The sequence below is a fragment of the Pseudophryne corroboree genome, chromosome 8 (assembly GCF_028390025.1).
Source record: "Pseudophryne corroboree isolate aPseCor3 chromosome 8, aPseCor3.hap2, whole genome shotgun sequence".
In the NCBI taxonomy this organism is placed as follows: domain Eukaryota; kingdom Metazoa; phylum Chordata; class Amphibia; order Anura; family Myobatrachidae; genus Pseudophryne; species Pseudophryne corroboree.
The window spans coordinates 424048716-424070001 of record NC_086451.1 but is presented as its reverse complement, the minus strand read 5'-3'; the positions used below and the strand labels follow the sequence as shown (position 1 = coordinate 424070001).

The 21286-nt window shown below is 45.5% G+C and overlaps 1 pseudogene; it reads left to right on the top strand.

Annotated features, from left to right (window-relative positions):
• LOC134949909 (vomeronasal type-2 receptor 26-like) overlaps nt 1-21286 on the top strand; it is a 1108520-nt pseudogene that overhangs the window by 1048015 nt on the left and 39219 nt on the right.

Sequence of the window (21286 nt, the reverse complement as noted above, 5' to 3'; positions counted from 1 at the left end):
AGGTGCACAGGTGTATTAATTACTCACTGACACATTTTAAAAGGTCCACAGGTGGAGCTAATTATTTCACTTCTGATTCTGTGAGGAGACCTGCAAAACATGCACTGTGTGGGCCCACGAGGACCAAGCTTGAGAACCTCTGGTCTATACGCTAGATGTATAAATGATTAATTCAACTGCATGCATGAACTGACTAGTGGGTTACATATGTATATACTAGGTGCTTCATCGCGCCCTACGGGCGCTCTTCACACCGTCGGAAAGGGGCTACGCCCCCTTAACCCCTGCACGCCTTTCTGGGGTTCAATATATGGAGTATTACCTGCATTCCTAGTTTTGTTAGTGTTTGAATATTGCACAATGAAAGGGCGTCCGATGGTGTAGGGGGCGTAGTCCCTTGCAACAGGAAGGGGTTTGGGGAGTGGGGACCGCGGATGGGGGAGGGGGTATGAAGGCGCTGTGAGTGGGGTAGGAGCAGGGGTGTCGCAGGTGGGGGATGGCAGCTGCAGGGCTGTTGCGGATGGAGGAGGGGTTCCGATGGCGCTGCAGATAGGGAAGGGGTGGGTGCGGGTGTGCAGTGGATGGGGGAGGTGTCCAGGGGGCGCGGTGGGTGGGGGAGGGGTGAATGCGGGGGTAACGTGGGTGGGGGAGTGGCGGGTGCAGTGCTGTTGCGAATGGTGTAGGCGATGCGGATTGGCAAGGTGGGTGGGGTAGGGGATCCAAAGGTGCAGCGGGCGGGGGAGAGCCAGATGCGGGGTGTGGAGGATGGGGGAGGGGCTGCTGCAGATGGGGGAGGGGTTTGGAAGACACTGCGGGTGGGGTAGGGGGTCCGAAGGCGCAGTGGGTGGGGGTGCCACGGGTGGTGGAGGGGCAGGTGCGGGGGATGGGGAGAGGTCCAGGGGCGCTGCAGGTGGTGGAGGGGCAGATATCAGTGCACATAGTCTCTGTGGTAGTTAGTGAGGGTTGGTGATGGTGTGAGAGGGGTGAAGGCCAGTACACAGACAGGCAGTTAGAGAGCAGGATGAGGGTGACAGGGCATAGTGACGGGGAGTACTTAGCAGATATAGGGGTGGGCTACAGGTGTGATGTCACAGTGTGTGTACCTTTGCTCTCATATGTGAGGTATGTGTGAGGTATGTGTGAGGTATGTGTGAGGTATGGATGTGCAGGTCGTGGTGGCCACTAACCTCCAGGCTGCTGCTGTGAGATCGTGACTGCAGAGGGAGGGAGCTCAGACCCAGCAGCAATGGGTCGTGGTCAGCATTCCTTCCTGGCCCCGTTCCGCCGCACACTGTCCGCCCCGTCTGACAGGCGTCATTCCTCCATCCTGCATGGCAGCGTCAGCTGCTGTGATCGCGGAGCATAGGTAAGCGTCCGGAGCCCTGTGGGCGGGCAGGCATGGTGTTTCCCTGGAGAGGTGCGGCGCGCGTCCTTAGGCTGCAGACGGAGGGAGCTCCGGCCCAGCAGCAATGTTGATTAGTGCGTGTCCCGTCCTGGCGCTGTCCCGCTGCACATGCTCCGCACCGCTTGCCGCTGAGCATGGCAGCCCTTGTCTGTATGCTGCAGATGCTGATCTAGCGGTGCCTGAGCTAGCGCCCTCTCCTTGGGGTGTGGGTGTCAGGCGGCAGGTATGGTGTGTAGGTGGGAGAGGAGCTGCGGGCGGCGACTCGCTGCCTGCAAGTACCCTCCATATCAGCGCTGTTCCGCTCCCTGCAGATAGTGTCAGTGGCCGTGGTGTACTTTTGCTACTGGTGGCCAGGGCCGGTGCTAGGGTGTTCGGCGCCCCCCTGCAAACTATGAATTTTGCGCCCTCCCATATTCCTTTGTTGTGCATCGGGAAAAGTGGTGTGGTCTCACAACTAAGGGGCATGGCCACACAATAGTACCCCCATTTAAAATTACGCCACAATGTAGCACAATCTTATTCATCTTATACGTAATACCCCACCCGTAGTAGTAGCGTCCTTATACGTAATGCCCCACCCGTAGTAGTAGCGTCCATATACGTAATGCCCCCCCAATAGTAGTAGTGTCCTTATACATAATGCCCCCCCAGTAGTAGTAGCAGTTATATGTAATGCTCCCCAACAGTAATAGTAGCGTCCTTATACATAATGCCCCCCAGTAGTAGTAGCATCCTTATACATAATGCCCCCCCCAGTAGTAGTAGCATCCTTATACATAATGCCCCCCCCAGTAGTAGTAGCGTCCTAATACATAATGCCCCCCCAATAGTAGTAGTGTCCTTATACATAATGCCCCCCCAGTAGTAGTAGCAGTTATATGTAATGCCCCACAACAGTAATAGTAGCATCCTTATACGTAATGCCCCACCCGTAGTAGTAGCGTCCTTATACGTAATGCCCCCCAGTAGTAGTAGCAGTTATATGTAATGCCCCCCAACAGTAATAGTAGCGTCCTTACACGTAATGCCACCCCTGTAGTAGTAGCATCCTTATACATAATGTGCCCCCAGTAGTAGTACCGTCCTTATACATAATGCCCCCCCAGTAGTAGTAGCATCCTTACATGTAATGCCCTCCCAGTAGTAGTAGCACCGTCCTTATACATAATGCCCCCCAGAAGTAATAGAGTCCTTATACATAATGCCCCCCCAGTAGTAGCGTCCTTATATGTAACGCCCCCCAGTATTAGTAGCCTCCTTATACGTAACGTCCCCCTATAGTAGTATCGTCCTTATACATAATGCCCCCCCATAATAGTAGCGTCCTTATACGTAATGCCCCCCCTATAGTAGTAGCGTCCTTATACGTAATGCCCCCCCATAGTAGTAGCGTCCTTATACGTAATGCCCCCCCTATATTAGTAGCGTCCTTGCATGTAATGGCCCCCCCAGCAGTGGCGTCCATAAAGTGCGCACACACAGACATACCTCACACACACACAATTCACACATATATACATACACACACACACACACACACACACACACACCCCACTATATACACACACACACACACACACACACACACACACACTATATACACACACACACACATTGCTCTCTCACCCTCCACTTACCAAGTCTGGCTGGCCGTCACTGCAATGCTGATTCCACCATTGTTCAGCTGTCTGGTCCCGTGTAGCTCTGCCCCTCTATTCCGTGTAGCTCCGCCCCCTTTTTGGGACCCGCACTGCACAGCACACAGCCCGCTTTCATAGGTGATTGGGGGGGTGGGGGGGGGGGACAGGCACAGCAGCCGGCAGCCTCACCTCCTATACTGTAAGGTAGGGTCTTGCACCTGACTGCTGCTGGCACTGGGTATGGGGTAGCTCCCTGCAGCAGATGCAGTTGACTCCGCCCAGCTCTGTGACTCCGCCCAGCGTTACGAGCACAGAGTCACAGATTAAGGCAAATATATAGGAGATTGCAGCTGGCCTGGCAAAGTTCCAAATCAACTTTATCACTCAGCTGGCCAGCCATATTTTCTAAGTAAATTATGGACCTGGTGATAGATTTTCAACAACTGTATTATTAAGCAGCAAAACAAAAATCCTCTATGTTGACATATATGCACATTGCTAGCCATCTCCTTTACAGCATCTCCTATATAATAGCCCAGATCTGTCACTCTGTGACTGTGTGGATAATGCTGGGTGTGGTTAGGAGCTCTTATTGGGTTAGCAGCAGGTATATCACACCCAGTCCACAGCTGATTGGGTGAGAAATGCCATCCCACACAGGTTACATCCAATGGGAGGCTCTGCCCTTTGGCTGCTGTGTGTTCCCAGAGCAGGATTAACAATGGGGTTGATGGAGCTGCAGCTCCAGGTCCACAACCCAAAATAGGCCCACTGTATCTGCAGCAACATACCCTCCAACAATTTTACACATAAAAATCACAACAAAACCGAAAAGTTTTCCTAGACTATCAATGGAAGTTTGGAGAGCCAAAAATCAGTACAGACCATAAAAAAAGGTACTGTACCTGCCAAAAAGGTACAGTTGGAGGGTATGCCACTGCATCTGCAGCAAGTCTCTGCGCTGTAGATAGGGGGGGGGGGGAATCCTTTCACTGCAGCGTCCTATGTCCTGCTGACAGTCCGCGTGCCCCCTCCGGCATCAACATTCCCCACTCCCTAGCCGCGGCGCAGGTGGAACAAAAGCATCTGCTGCCACCGGCATAGATGTGTATGAAAGCGGTGCAGCGGAAGGCTTTCATTGTCCTCCCTGCACCGCATACTCTCTGAGCCCCGGAGCCTCCTCTGCGTGTGATGTCACAGAAGTCCCTGACTCTGCAACACAGCACCTGGGCTGCCGGCCTGGAAGCCCTGAGATGGCTAATGTAACGGATAGAGTGGGTGATATCGCGGAGGTTAATGTCTGTACGCTGAATCAATGTAAAAGGTGACAGTGCTGTGCAGTGCAGTGAGTGTGCAGTGTCACTGACACCGCACAGCAATCTCACCTTTTACATTGATCCAGTGAGTCAGTCAGTTCTGGCAGCCATTCACTATTGTTAGCGCCGCTGTCCCAACGTGCCGCATTACAGGGAAGTAGACACACTAAATAAACTACACCTCCCAGCATCCCTTAGCGTCAAAGCATTCTGGAGCCAAGGCCTGTTGGGAGCTGTAGTTTATTGAGTGCATCTTCCCTGTAATGCAGCGCGTCGGGGCACTGGCGCTAACAATAGTGACTGGCTGCTTGGCTGCTGTGCTAGTCTCCAGGAGAGCCACTGCCAAATGGAGGATAGCAGCTTAGCCACTTTCAGGATGAGAAGCAGGAGAAGCATTACCCGCACCTTCCCCACTCGCAGTACCTCCAGGCCCCATCCATGGCATACCAAACACTCCCCTCCACCATCCGTGGTGGCTCCAAACCCCCTCCCCAACCCACAGCACCCCCGCACCTGTCCCTTCCCCACCCGCTGCACCACCGCATCCGTCCCTCCCCCACCCGCAGCACCCGCAGTGGCTCTGGACCCCCATCTGTGGCACCCATGCACCCACCCCTCTCATGGCACCACCACACCCGCCCCTCCCCACCCACGGCACCCCCGCAAACACCCCATCCACATCTCCCCCGCACCCGCCACTCCCCCAACCACAGCACCCACTAGTTGATTTATCAGACCCTGCGTGCACTGTTTACGCTGTTGCAAGGTTCTACGACATCTTAACCATGATCGCACGCCCTTTGTACATGCAATATTTAACCACTCACACAATTATGATTCGAGGTAATACTCCATATAATACAAATATTGCATACCACAAGGGCGTGCAAGGGTTAAGGGGGCGTAGCCCCTTACGACAGTGTGAAGAGCACCCGTAGGGTGCGATGAATCACCTAGTATTATATGAAAGTTCAGCCAGCAGTACGTTAAATAAGTGGTACTTTGTACACAGTTTTCTAATTAGTGATGTGCACCGGAAATTTTTCAGGTTTTGTGTTTTGGTTTTGGATTCGGTTCCACGGCCGTGTTTTGGATTCGGACACGTTTTGGCAAAACCTCCCTAAAAAAATTTTGGCGGATTCGGGTGTGTTTTGGATTTGGGTGTTTTTTTACAAAAAAACCCTCAAAAACAGCTTAAATCATAGAATTTGGGGGTAATTTTGATCCCATAGTATTATTAACCTCAATAACCATAATTTCCACTCATTTCCTGTCTATTCTGGACACCTCACAATATTATTTTTAGTCCTAAAATTTGCACCGAGGTCGCTGGATGACTAAGCTAAGCGACCCAAGTGGCCGACACAAACACCTGGCCCATCTAGGAGTGGCACTGCAGTGTCAGACAGGATAGCAGATTTAAAAAATTGACCCCAAACAGCACATGATGCATAGAAAAAAAGAGGCGCAATGAGGTAGCTGTGTGACTAAGCTAAGCGACCCAAGTGGCCGACACAAACACCTGGCCCATCTAGGAGTGGCACTGCAGTGTCAGACAGGATGGCAGATTAAAAAATGTGTCCCCAAACAGCACATGATGCAAAGAAAAAAAGAGGCGCAATGAGGTAGCTGTGTGACTAAGCTAAGCGACCCAAGTGGCCGACACAAACACCTGGCCCATCTAGGAGTGGCACTGCTGTTTTCTAGCGAGAGGATGAGTGCTTCCATCCTCATGTGAAGCTGAACCACTAGCCATGAACATAGGCCAGGCCCTCAGCCGTTCCTTGCCACTCCGTGTCATAAATTAAGTGGATCTTGATCTTTCCCTATTTTACCCTCCAAATTTTTGTTATCCATTTTTTAATGTCTGGAATTATATGCCAGTAATACATCAATAGCAATGGCCTACTACTATATATACTGTGCATAAAAACTTAAATGCACCACAGGTATGGATGGATAGTATACTTGACGACACAGAGGTAGGTAGAGCAGTGGCCTACTGTACCATACTGCTATATATTATATACCGGTGGTCAGCAAAATTATGCACTGTCCTACTATATATATATATACTGCGCACAAAAACTTAAATGCACCACAGGTATGGATGGATAGTATACTTGACAACACAGAGGTAGGTAGAGCAGTGGCTTACTGTACCATACTGCTATATATTATATACTGGTGGTCAGCAAAATTATGCACTGTACTCCTACCATATATACTGCGCACAACTTAAATGCACCACAGTTATGGATGGACAGTATACTTGACGACACAGAGCTAGGTAGAGCAGTAGCCTACTGTACCGTACTGCTATATATTATATACTGGTGGCCAACAAAATGATGCACTGTACTCCTACTATAAAAACTGCGCACAACTTAAATGCACCACAGGTATGGATGGATAGTATACTTGACGACACAGAGTTAGGTAGAGCAGTGGCTTACTGTACCGTACTGCTATATATTATATACTGGTGGTCAGCAAAATTATGCACTGTACTCGTACTATATATACTGCTCACAACTTAAATGCACCACAGGTATGGATGGATAGTATACTTGACGACACAGAGGTAGGAAGAGCAGTTGCCTACTGTACCGTACTGCTATATATTATATACTGGTGGTCAGCAAAATTATGCACTGTCCTACTACTATATATATACTGCGCACAAAAACTTAAATGCACCACAGGTATGGATGGATAGTATACTTGACGACACAGAGGTAGGTAAAGCAGTGGCTTCCTGTACTGTACTGCTATTATATACTGGTGGTCAGCAAAATTATGCACTGTACTCCTATATACTACAATGCAGCACATATATGGAGCGTTTTTCAGGCAGAGAACGTATAATACTGGTGGTCACTGGTCACTGGTCAGCAAAACTCTGCACTGTCCTCCTCCTATATAATACTGGTGGTCCCCAGTCCCCACAATAAAGCACACTGAGCACAGATATTTGCAGCACACTGAGCACAGATATGGAGCGTTTTTCAGGCAGAGAACGTATAATACTGGTGGTCACTGGTCACTGGTCAGCAAAACTCTGCACTGTCCTCCTCCTATATAATACTGGTGGTCCCCAGTCCTCACAATAAAGCACACTGAGCACAGATATTTGCAGCACACTGAGCACAGATATTTGCAGCACACTGAGCACAGATATTTGCAGCACACTGAGCACAGATATGGAGCGTTTTTAAGGCAGAGAACATAGATATTTGCAGCACACTGAGCAGAGATATTTGCAGCACACTGAGCAGAGATATTTGCAGCACACTGAGCACAGATATTTGCAGCACACTGAGCACAGATATTTGCAGCACACTGAACAAACTGAGAGAACGCCAGCCACGTCCTCTCCCTATCATCTCCAATGCACGAGTGAAAATGGCGGCAACGCGTGGCTCCTTATATAGAATACAAATCTTGCAAGAATCTGACAGCGGGATGATGACGTTCGGGCGCGCTCGGGTTAACCGCGCAAGGCGGGAAGATCTGAGTCTGCCTCGGAACCATGTAAAATGGGTGAAGTTCAGGTGGGTTCGGATTCCGAGGAACTGAACCCGCTCATCACTATTTTCTATACATTTAAAATAGGGCATTTTGAGATGACAACTGCAAATGTTCATACAAGGCACAGATTCCCACTTTTCTTGGGCTGTATGATCAATGTAATGTGCTACAATTCCTGCAGACAGAATAAAAACAAATGCTGAGCATTACATCCAGCACAGAACAGGATCAGCAGTACTGTGCCATTGAGTTCACATACAGAATTTAAACAGAAGTATAGAATTCCATCAAGCAAACAGAACAAACTAGGGTCTGTTTACTAATCTTTGGATGGAGATAAAGTGCCAGCCAATCAGCTCCTACCTTACATGTCACAGGCTGGGTTTGAAAAATGACAGTTAGGAGCTGGTTGGCTGTTACTTTATCTCCGTCCGCTTTATCTCCATCCAAGGCTTAGTAAATAGAAATTTAGTAGTACAGTTTTGCTGTCCATATAGACAACATAAGTACTGATACCGAGAATTACTAATCCTATTAAAGCTCTTTGGCACTACCATACAAGTACCTTTGTACAGCAAAAAGTAGTAATTTGTGACATTGCCTTCCCTCCCACATTCTGTGGGAGACTCCCTGAAATCCTGCAACAGCAATCTCCTTGACTCCCTGAATAGTCCATCAATCTTTCTGATTGTACCTTACCCCTATTAATCAGCTGCTACATTCTGGTTGGGGGGGGGGGAGAAATCAGAGATACATACATTCATATGGGCTCATCAGTGCCATTTCCCTGCATTTCCCAAACACAAAACACGAAAAATGCCCGCTGCACATCTTATACCCAATAAGATGTGCAGCGGGCATTTTTCGTGTTTTGGTTTTGGATTCAGGCCCCCGGTCGTGTTTTGGATACGGACGCGTTTTGGCAAAACCACCCTTTCGGATTTTTGTCGGATTTGGATGCGTTTTGGATTCTGGTGTTTTTTTTATAAAAAACCCTCAAAAACAGCTAAAACCATAGAATTTGGGGGTAATTTTGATCCTATAGTATTATTAACCTCAATAACCATAATTTCCACTCATTTCCAGTCTATTCTGAACACTGAACACCTCACAATAATATTTTTAGTCCTAAAATTTGCACCGAGGTCGCTGGATGACTAAGCTCAGCGACCCAAGTGAGCGGCACAAACACCTGGCCCATCTAGGAGTGGCACTGCAGTGTCAGACAGGATGGCACTTAAAAAAATAGTCCCCAAACAGCACATGATGCAAAGATAAATAAAAAAAGAGGTGCAAGATGGAATTGTCCTAGGGCCCTCCCACCCACCCTTATGTTGTATAAACAGGACATGCACACTTTAACAAACCAATAATTTCAGCGACAGGGTCTGCCACACGACTGTGGATGAAATGACTGGTTGGTTTGGGCCCCCACCAAAAAAGAAGCAATCAATCTCTCCTTGCACAAACTGGTTCTACAGAGGCAAGATGTCCACCTCATCCTCATCCTCCGATTCCTCACCCCTTTCACTGTGTACTCCTCCTCACAGAGTATTAATTCGTCCCCACTGAAATCCACCATCACAGGTCCCTGTGTACTTTCTAAAGGCAATTGCTTGTAAATGTCTCTACGGAGGAATTTATGATTCATTTGATGAACATCATCTTCTCCACATTTTCTGGAAGTAACCTTTTACGCCGATCGCTGACAAGGTGACCGGCTGCACTAAACAGTATTTCAGAGTACACACTGGAGGGGGGGCAACTTAGGTAAAATAAAGCCAGTTTGTACAAGGGCCTCCAAATTGCCACTTTTTCCTGAGAGTATACGTACGGACTGTCTGACATGCCTACTTGCATGCTGTCACTCATATAATCCTCCACCATTCTTTCAATGGTGACAGAATCATATGCAGTGACAGTAGACGACATGTCAGTAATCGTTGGCAGGTCCTTCAGTCCGGACCAGATGTCAGCAATTGCTCCAGACTGCTCTGCATCAACATCAGCGGGTGGTTTTGAAAGGAGGAGCTGTTGGCGGGTCACGTTCCGCTTGACTTGACAATTGTCTCACCAACAGGTCTTTGAACATCTGCAGACTTGTGTCTGCCGGAAAGAGAGATATAACGTAGGCTTTAAACCTAGGATCGAGCACGATGGCCAAAATATAGTGCTCTCATTTCAACAGATTGACCACACGTGAATCCTGGTTAAGCGAATGAAGGGCTCCATCCACAAGTCCCACATGCCTAGCAGAATCGCTCCGTTTTAGCTCCTCCTTCAATCTCCCCAGCTGCTTCTGCAAAAGCCTGATGAGGGGAATGACCTGACTCAGGCTGGCAGTGTCTGAACTGACTTCACGTGTGGCAAGTTCAAAGGGTTGGAGAACCTTGCACAACATGGAAATCATTCTCCACTGTGCTTGAGTCAGGTGCATTCCCCCTCCTTTGCCTATATAGTAGGCAGATGTATAGGCTTGAATGGCCTTTTGCTGCTCCTCCATCCTCTGAAGCATATACAGGGTTGAATTCTACCTCGTTACCAACTCTTGCTTCAGCTGATGGCAGGGCATGTTCAGGAGTGTTTGCTGGCGCTCCAGTCTTCGGTACGCTGTGGCTGAATACCGAAAGTGGCCCGCAATTTTTCGGGCCACCAAGAGCATCTCCTGCACACCCCTGTCGTTTTAAAAAAAATGATGCGCCACCAAATTAATTGTATGTGCAAAACATGGGACGTGCTGGAATTTGCCCACATGTAATGCATGCACAATATTGGTGGCGTCGTCCGATGTCACAAATCCCCAGAAGTGTCCAATTGGGGTAAGCCAATCTGCGATGATATTCCTCAGTTTCCGTAAGAGGTTGTCAGCTGTGTGCCTCTTCTGGAAATCGGTGATACATAGCGTAGCCTGCCTAGGAACGAGTTGGCATTTGCGAGATGCTGCTACTGGTGCCACCGGTTTGTTGCTGCGGGAGGCAATACATCTACCCAGTGGGCTGTCACAGTCATATAGTCCTTAGTCTGCCCTGCTCCACTTGTCCACATGTCCGTGGTTAAGTGGACAGTGGATACAACTACATTTTGTAGGACACTGAGGACACTTTTTCTGACGTCTGTGTACATTCTCTGTATCGCCTGCCTAGAGAAGTGGAACCTAGATGGGATTTGGTACCGGGGACACATTAGAAACATAGAAACATAGAATTTGTCGGCAGATAAGAACCACTTGGCCCATCTAGTCTGCCCCTTATTTGTTTATTTTTTTATATTATTTTTTATCACTAACCTTATTTGATCCTTATTTCTTTGTAAGGATATCCTTATGTCTATCCCATGCATGTTTAAATTGCTCTACTGTCTTAGCCTCTACCACCTCTGATGGGAGGCTATTCCACTTGTCCACTACCCTTTCTGTGAAATAATTTTTCCGCAAATTTCCCCTGAACCTCCCCCCCTCCAGTCTCAGTGCATGTCCTCGTGTCCTATTGCTTCTCTTCATTTGGAGAATGTTTCCCTCCTGGACTTTGTTAAAACCCTTCATATATTTGAAAGTTTCTATCATGTCCCCCCTTTCCCTTCTCTGCTCCAAACTATACATATTGAGATTTATTAGTCTTTCTGGGTATGTTTTGTGATGTAGGCCATGCACCATTTTAGTTACCCTCCTTTGTACAGTTTCTAATGTATTAATATCCTTTTGAAGATATGGCCTCCAGAACTGAATACAGTATTCTAGATGAGGCCATACCAATGACCTATACAGTGGCATTATTACTTCTTTCTTTCTGCTGCTGATTCCTCTCCCAATGCAGCCAAGCATCTGACTAGCCTTCCTCATTGCCTTGTTACATTGCTTACCTGCTTTTAAGTCATCTGAAATAGTGACTCCTAGATCCCTTTCCTCCTCAGTAGTTTCCAGTATAGTGCCATTAATACTGTATTTAGCTTTAGGATTTTTGAGACCCAAGTGCATGATTTTGCATTTTTTGGCATTAAACTGTAATTGCCAGACTCTTGACCATTCCTCTAGTCTACCTAGATCCTCAATCATTTGTTTTACCCCACCTGGTGTGTCTACCCTGTTGCATACCTTTGTGTCACCTGCAAAAAGGCATACTTTCCCTTTAATGCCATTTGCAATGTCACCAATAAAGATATTAAAAAGCACTGGTCCAAGTACAGATCCCTGGGGTACTCCACTGGTAACATTTTCCTCCTGTGAATGCACTCCATTTACCACAACTCTCTGTTTTCTATCCTTCAACCAAGATCTTGTCCATTCAATAATCCTAATATCCAATCCCAAACTTTCAAGTTTATTTAGCAGTCTGCGATGTGGAACTGTGTCAAAAGCCTTACTAAAGTCTAGATAAGCTATATCCATGGCTCCACCTTTATCCATCACTTTAGTCACACAATCAAAAAAGTCAATAAGATTTGTTTGACACGATCTCCCCCCATGCTGTTTGGGATCCAGTAAATTGCCGGATTTGAGATAATCTACAACTCTTTCTTTTAAGAGTGTTTCCATCAATTTCCCTACTACTGATGTAAGACTCACTGGTCTGTAGTTGTTTGCCTCTTCCTTGCTTCCACTTTTGTGCAGTGGGACTACATTTGCTCTTTTCCAGTCCCCTGGAATTTCTCCTGTAGCTAATTCTCTCAAGCAATTCTCTAAGTCCCTGTGAACTAACGGTGGATACCGGACGCACATCTAACACCAACATAGTTGTCAAGGCCTGAGTTATCCGCTTTTCAACAGGATGACTGCTGTGATATTTCATCTTCCTCACAAAGGACTGTTGCACAGTCAATTGCTTACTGGAAGTATACAAGTGGACTTCTGACTTCCCCTCTGGGATGACGATCGACTCCCAGCAGCAGCGCCAGCAACAGTAGGCGTTCCACTCAAGGATTGATCTCCCAGTTAGAAGAAGAGGACTCGTCAGACTTGCCAGTGACATGGCCTGCAGGACTATTGGCGTTCCTGTCTAAGGAAGAAATTGACATTGAGGGAGTTGTTGGTGTGGTTTGCAGGAGCTAGGGTACCAGAGGAAGAAGGGATTTAGTTGTCAGTGGACTGCTTCCGCTGTCACCCAAAGTTTTTGAACTTGTCAATGACTTCTGAAGAATGCGCTCCAGGTGACATACAAGGGAGGATGTTCCTAGGTGGTAAACATCCTTACCCCTACTTATTACAGCTTGACAAAGGCAACACATGGCTTGACACCTGTTGTCAGCATTTCTGTTTAAATAATTCCACACCGAAGAGGTGATTTTTTTTTTGTATTTTGACCAGGCATGTCAATGGCCTTATTCATCCCATGGACAACAGGTGTCTCCCCGGGTGCCTGACTTAAACAAACCACCTCACCATCAGAATCCTCCTCGTCAATTTCAACCTCAGCGCCAGCAACACCCATATCCTCATCCTGGTGTACTTCAACAGTGACATCTTCAATGTGAATATCAGGAACTGGACTGTGGGTGCTCCTTCCAGCACTTGCAGGGGGCCTGCAAATGGTGGAAGGAGCCACCTCTTCCCATCCAGGGAAGGTCAGGCATCGCAACCGACACAATTGGACTCTCTTGGGGATTTGTGATTTAGGGCCTAATTCTGAGTTGATCGCAGCAGCAAATTTGTTAGCAGTTGGGCAAAACCATGGTGGTCATTCCGAGTTGTTCGCTCGTTATTTTTCTTTCACAAAGGAGCGATTAGTCGCTAATGCGCATGCGCAATGTCCGCAGTGCAACTGCGCCAAGTAAATTTGCTATGCAGTTAGGTATTTTACTCACGGCATTACAAGGTTTTTTCTTCGTTCTGGTGATCGTAATGTGATTGACAGGAAGTGGGTGTTTCTGGGCGGAAACATGCCGTTTTATGGGTGTGTGCGAAAAAGCGCTACAGTTTCTGGGAAAAATGCGGGAGTGGAGAAACGGAGGAGTTTCTGGGCGAACGCTGGGTGTGTTTGTGACGTCAAACCAGGAACGACAAGCACTGAACTGATCGCAGATGCCGAGCATGTCTGGAGCTACTCAGAAACTGCTAAGAAGTGTCTTTTCGCAATTTTGCTAATCTTTCGTTCGCAATTTTGATAAGCTAAGATTCACTCCCAGTAGGCGGCGGCTTAGCGTGTGCAAAGCTGCTAAAAGCAGCTTGCGAGCGAACAACTCGGAATTAGGGCCCATGTGCACTGCAGGAGGGGCAGATATAACATGTGCAGAGGGAGTAAGATTTGGGTGGGGTGTATTCAAACTGAAATCTAAATTGCAGTGTAAAAATAAAGCAGCCAGTATTTACCCTGCACAGAAACAAAATAACCCACCCAAATCTAACTCTCTCTGCAAATGTTATATCTGCCCCCCCCCCCCTCTGCAGTGCACATGGTTTTGCCCAATTGCTAACAAACTTGCTGCTGCGATCAACTCAGAATTACTCCCTTAGAATGCACAGTTCTTTGCTGTGCTTTTGCCAGCTTAACTCTATTCATTTTTCTAGCGGGAGGATGAGTGCTTCCATCATCATGTGAAGCTGAACCACTTGTCATGAGGAAAATAGGAGAGGGCCTTAGCCGTTCCTTGCTTGCCACTACGTGTCGTAAATGGCATATTGACAAGTTTACACTTCTCCTCAGACGATTTTAATTTAGATTTTTGGGTCATTTTACTGAACTTTTGCTTTTTGGATTTTACATGCTCTCTACTATGACATTGGGCATTGGCCTTGGCAGATGACGTTGATGGCATTTCATCATCACTGCTATGACTAGTGGCAGCAGCTTCAGCACTAGGTGGAAGTGGATATTGACCTTTCCCTATTTTACCCTCCAAATTTTTGCTCTCCATTTTTTAATGTGTGGAATTATATGCCAGTAATATATCTGGAATTATACGGCAGTAATGTCTGGAATTAGATACCACTAGATAGATACCAGATACCACTGTCACTGGAAAGATGATGACCTATGCACAGTGACAGGACACTACCACAGCACCCTACAGCAGCAAAATGCAGCAAAAGACACTGGACTATTAGTAATGTAGTATTACTGAGCACCACAAGACACGGAGCACTGATGATACTGAGCACTGATGATACTGAGCACTGATACTGAGCACTGATACTGAGCACTGATGATACTGAGCACTGATTATAAGAAGTAGAACTGACACTGTACAGCACGATTAGCACAAGACACTGTACTAGTATTAGTAATGTAGTATTACTGAGCACCACAAGACATTGAGCACTTATGATACTGAGCACTGATGATAGTGAGCACTGATAGTGAGCACTGATGATACTGAGCACTGATGATACTATGGAGAACTGACACTGAGCAGCATGATGCAGCACAAGACACTGTACTAGTATTAGTAATGTAGTATTACTGAGCACCACAAGACACGGAGCACTGATGATACTGAGCACTGATACTGAGCACTGATGATACTGAGCACTGATGATAAGAAGGAGAACTGACACTGAGCAGCATGATGCAGCACAAGACACTGTACTAGTATTAGTAATGTAGTATTATTGAGCGCCACAAGACACTGAGCACTGATGATACAGAGCACTGATGATACTGAGCACTGATACTGAGCACTGATGATACTGAGCACTGATGATACTATGGAGAACTGACACTGAGCAGCATGATGCAGCACAAGACACTGTACTAGTATTAGTAATGTAGTATATTGAGCACTGATACTGAGCACTGATGATACTGAGCACTGACACTGAGAACTGATACTGAGCACTGATGATACTGAGCACTGATGATACTACGGAGAACTGACACTGAGCAGCACGATGCAGCTCAAGTCACTATACTAGTATCAGTGAGCAGTGCAAAAGCACTCTGGAATTGTCGCCCCCCAGATACCACTGTGACTGGTATGATGATGAACGATACACAGTCACGGGACACTACTACCACAGCACCCAACAGCAGCAAGATGCAGCACAAGACACTGTACCAGTATTACTGAGCAGCAATAAGCACTGATACTGAGCACTGATATTGAGATTTGACACTGAGAGAACGTAGCCACGTCCTCTCTGTGCCCTCTACAATGCACAAGTGAAAATGGCGGCGACGCGCGGCTCTTTATATGGAATCCGAATCTCGCGAGAATCTGACAGCGGGGTGATGATGTTTTGCCTCGTTCGGGTTTTCCGAGTCAGGCGGGAACAACCGAGCCTGGCTCGGACCCGTGTTTGACACGTGAAGTTCGGTAGGGTTCGGTTCTCAGAGAACCGAAGCCGCTTATCTCTAATTTTAAATAAGGTTTCTCCTGGCCACTTACAGTATATGGAACCTCTTGTAAAACACAAAACACAAACAAATCCTGAAAAATGTCAGTGTCTTTTCTTCAACATGTAGATTTTACTAACTTTGGGGCTCATTTACATTTGGATGTAAGTCGTGTTTATGACTCGCCTCTCAGATGTAGCAGTGCACGTCCGCGCTGATAGGTGTTAGTGTCACAATCTCCCTGAAATCCTTTTTCAAAAGTAGGAAAGTATGAATTGTGATACATAATAAGAGCACATACTGTAAAAGGACATGACACCCAGTCACTAGAATGATTTCCATGTACACCTAATATACAGTAGTCCAATCAAACTTTAAAGAGCAATAAACAATTTGGTAAAAAGCTTCCACACATAAATTGCCAAATTGGATCACATACACTGTCCTTAAGGAATCCATGGTCAGAAAAATAACCTACTGCAAATTCACAAGCAGATGAAAATCGCTTTTCATAAACTATTAGAATGTATTGGGAAACTGAGTACTAGAGACAAAAATACAAAATTCCAGGCTCTATACACAGCAAGGAGTAATGAAGTGAGATACACTGACCAACTGCAGTCTGTAGAGGCATAGCAGTATAAGCTGCACAAGAACATCTTTCATAAGATAGTAGCAAGTGTCATTATAGTTATTATATTACAGGTTGAGTATCCCTTATCCAAAATGCTTGGGACCAGAGCTATTTTGGATATGGGATTTTTCCGTATTTTGGAATAATTGCATACTATAATGAGATATCATGGTGATTTAAGCACAGAATGCATTTATGTTACATATATACCTTATACACACAGCCTGAAGGCAATTTTAGCCAATATTTTTTATAACTTTGTGCATTAAACAAAGTGTGTCTACATTCACACAGTTATGTTTCATATACACCTTATACATACAGCCTGAAGGTTTATGTTTCATATACACCTTATACATACAGCCTGAAGGTTTATGTTTCATATACACCTTATACATACAGCCTGAAGGTTTATGTTTCATATACACCTTATACACACAGCCTGAAGGTCAGTTATGTTTCATATACACCTTATACACACAGCCTGAAGGTTTATGTTTCATATACACCTTATACATACAGCCTGAAGGTTTATGTTTCATATACACCTTATACACACAGCCTGAAGGTCAGTTATGTTTCATATACACCTTATACATACAGCCTGAAGGTTTATGTTTCATATACACCTTATACACACAGCCTGAAGGTCAGTTATGTTTCATATACACCTTATACACACAGCCTGAAGGTTTATGTTTCATATACACCTTATACACACAGCCTGAAGGTCATTTAATACAATATTTTTAATAACTTTGTGTATTAAACAATGTTTGTGTACATTGAGCCATCAAAAAATAAAGGTTTCACTATCTCACTCAAAAAAGTCCGTATTTCGGAATATTCCGTATTTCGGAATATTTGGATATGGGATACTCAACCTGTATTATAATATACCAACTATCGGGATTCCAGCATTCAGGATACAGATGCCAGAATCCTAATAGCCAGTAATTAGTTGGTGGACGGATTACCGACCACAGCCCGGTACATCCACTTGGCTGGTGGGTCCACACCACCACCCAAGTGGGAATATAACCTGTGGCGAGCGAGCTCACCACCGGGCCCGAAGCGCAGCAAGTGCAGCGAGCCCCGTGAGGGGACTTGCTGGTGGGATGCCGCTGTTGGTGACTGACAACCACCATCCCATCAGCTGGGATCACGTATGTATTCCATCATAGGAGCAATCATTCACATAAATGAGAGATATTCCTTACCCCCAATGTCACGCACAGTAGTGGTAGGACAAATATTGGAGCACCCACAGGGTTGGCTCCTATATCTGGATATCAGTGTGATTGGAAGAGCAGGATGTACACCACTCTGTATGTACACAAGACTGCAAAGAAGAGGGAAAGTTGCAGGAGCCATGAGATGTGGAGGAAACTAATTTAATGCGTCTCCTTGAAAAAACTGCAGGATGTAACAGAACCAGTAAAATATCTGGTCATCACCTGATAAGAAAGCTCCGGACCTATCCCTTCCCTTAGCGTCCCCATGGCTTTAATAAATTAAGAGATTCAGACGCGTGGCACGAAGACATCATCTTTCCTGCTGCCGGCAGAAGAACTGAAGGAGGTGGGGTGGGCCAAATCAATCATTCTTAAGCACCGCCCACCCAACACATCATTGATATGGGTGGCTATGGCACTGGTGGCCGGCGCAGCACAGCCATAGAGAAGCCCTGGACTGGAAGTAAGCCTGAGCTTCCTCTCCTCCTGTTGAAGTTCTCGTTCGCCGGCAGTGATATTAAGTCCGTCAGGCGGCAGTACAGCCATGAGCAAAACAAGGCAAGTTGGGTGGGCTGGCGGAGGCGGAATCTAATTAGTACTGCCGGAACCCAGTTCTGCCCCGTTCCAGCCCACTTTAACTCCTGCTTGTAGCAAGTCTGGATGCTAGACTGTACCTCCTTATGGTAATTGAGAATGAGGCTCTGTTTAATCTATGTTCTCTTTTTTTCCAAAGTAGTATTAATTACAAAAGTCTTTCATGTAAATTAAATTTCACAGTGCAATTTGATCCAAAGTGATGCAATTATGTAGTCACAATCTTAGAGTTGTGCTTTTGTATATTATGGACTATATTTATATATCCCTCTGAATTTATGATTTAAAGATAGAGCAGGGACACACTGGGAAAAAACACTGGAATAATTTAAAAGTGGCTATATATATAGGCCACAGTCACACCATCTGGCAAGATAGGAGCTTATTCAAAAGTGACGGCCTGCACCCATCTTCAACTGGAACAATAATACTAACTGAACAGTTTGGATGCTTCATCAAGAACTATTTAAACTAACAAAGGGGGGCAGTGAACCAAACAGGAATAAAGAAATCTGCACCTCCAACACAGAGGTATTGTTTCTGCAGACAAAGGGAATAGGAAGCATATCCACAACAACAGAAGATAAATCAGATCAAAACCAAATAAAAATAGGCAGAGAGAAGAACATAGCTAGGAAAAGAAAAAGCGCAAACAAAACTCTAAAAGCTATGTGTGCAAATGCTAGGAGCTTAGGAAATAAAATCCCAGAACTAACTGCAATAATGACAAGGGATGATCTAGACATTGTGGAAATTACACAGTCATGGTACAATGAAAATCATGACTGGGACGTAGCTATACCGGGATATACTTTATTTAGGAAGGACAGAATTGGAAAAATCGGAGGAGGGGTAGCAATGTATGTAAAAAATGCCATAAATACAGGTTGAGTCTACCTTATCCTAAATGCTTGGGACCAGAGGTATTTTGGTTATGGGATTTTTCCGTATTTTGGAATAATTGCATACCATAATGAAATATCATGGTGATGGGACCTAAATCTAAGCACAGAATGCATTTATGTTACATATACACCTTATACACACAGCCTGAAGGTAATTTTAGCCAATATTTTTTATCACTTTGTGCATTAAACAAAGTGTGTCTACATTCACACAATTCATTTATGTTTCATATACACCTTATACACACAGCCTGAAGGTCGTTTAATACAATATTTTAATAACTTTGTGTATTAAACAAAGTTTGTGTACATTGAGCCATCAAAAAACAAAGGTTTCACTATCTCACTCTCACTCAAAAAAGTCCGTATTTTGGAATATTCCGTATTTCGGAATATTTGGATATAGGATACTCAACCTGTACTACATTAATACAAAGTATTGAAGAAAAAACTGAGGCCCTTTGGGTGACCATAGAAACAGGGGAAAAGTTGATTATTCGTATTGGCGTGATATACAGGCCACAAGGTCAGGAAGAGGAACTTGACAAGAACCTATTGCAGGACATAACTAAAATGGCATTAAAAGGAGAGGTAATAATCATGGGAGACTTTAATCTTCCTGATGTAAACTGGGAGGTGTCTGTTGCTAGTTCCACTAGAAGTAGGAACATTTTAAATTCCCTTCAGGGAACATCCCTCCACCAATTGGTGAGGGAGCCCACTCGGAAATACTCAATATTAGACTTAATACTTACAAATGGAGACAGATTATCGGACGTAAAAGTGGGTGAAAACCTGGGATCCAGTGATCATCAAGCAGTATGGTTCAGCATTAAGACAGAGACTGACTCGTCCCATACAAAAACAAAGATGTTGGATTTTGGGAAGGCTGATTTTGTAGGGATGGGAAAACGTGTAAGCGATTCTTTGGCAGAGTGGAGGAACTTGGAAACAGTGCAGGAGAGATGGGAAACATTAAAATGTGCAATATTGAAGGCAACAGACCTTTGTATCAAAACTGTTAGGAAAAACACAAGGAAAAGGAAGCCAGTGTGGTTTGCAAAAGAAGTAGCAAATATTGTGAGAGCAAAAAAGATGGCTTTTAGGAAATATAAGCAGACACAAAATAATGAAGACAAAAAGCTATATCTTGTTAGACAGAAGGAGACAAAAAAGGTAATCAGATGTGCAAAGGCACAAGCTGAGGAGAAAATGGCCCAGTCAGTGGGTAAAGGAGGCAAAACTTTTTTTAGGTATATAAGCGAAAGGAGAAAAACAAAAGGCGGAATTATAAAACTAAAGACGGACACTGGGAGTCTTGTTGAAGGAGACAATTTAATAGCAGATCATCTTAATGATTATTTTTGCTCAGTTTTTACTACTGAAAGAGAGGGGATGGGGCCACAGTTAAGTTGCAGGGATATTCAGGAAAATGAAACAAGTACATTTACAGAGGAGAAGGTCCTAACAGAACTCTCAAAGCTGAAAGTGGACAAATCTATGGGGCCAGATGGGATACACCCAAGGATACTAAAAGAACTTAAAGAGGTGCTGGTAGCACCATTGACAGAATTATTCAACCAGTCGTTAGCTACAGGAGTAATTCCAGGGGACTGGAAAAGAGCAAACGTAGTCCCACTGCACAAAAGTGGAAGCAAGGAAGAGGCAAACAACTACAGACCAGTGAGTCTTACATCAGTAGTAGGGAAATTGATGGAAACACTCTTAAAAGAAAGAGTTGTAGATTATCTTAAATCCGGCA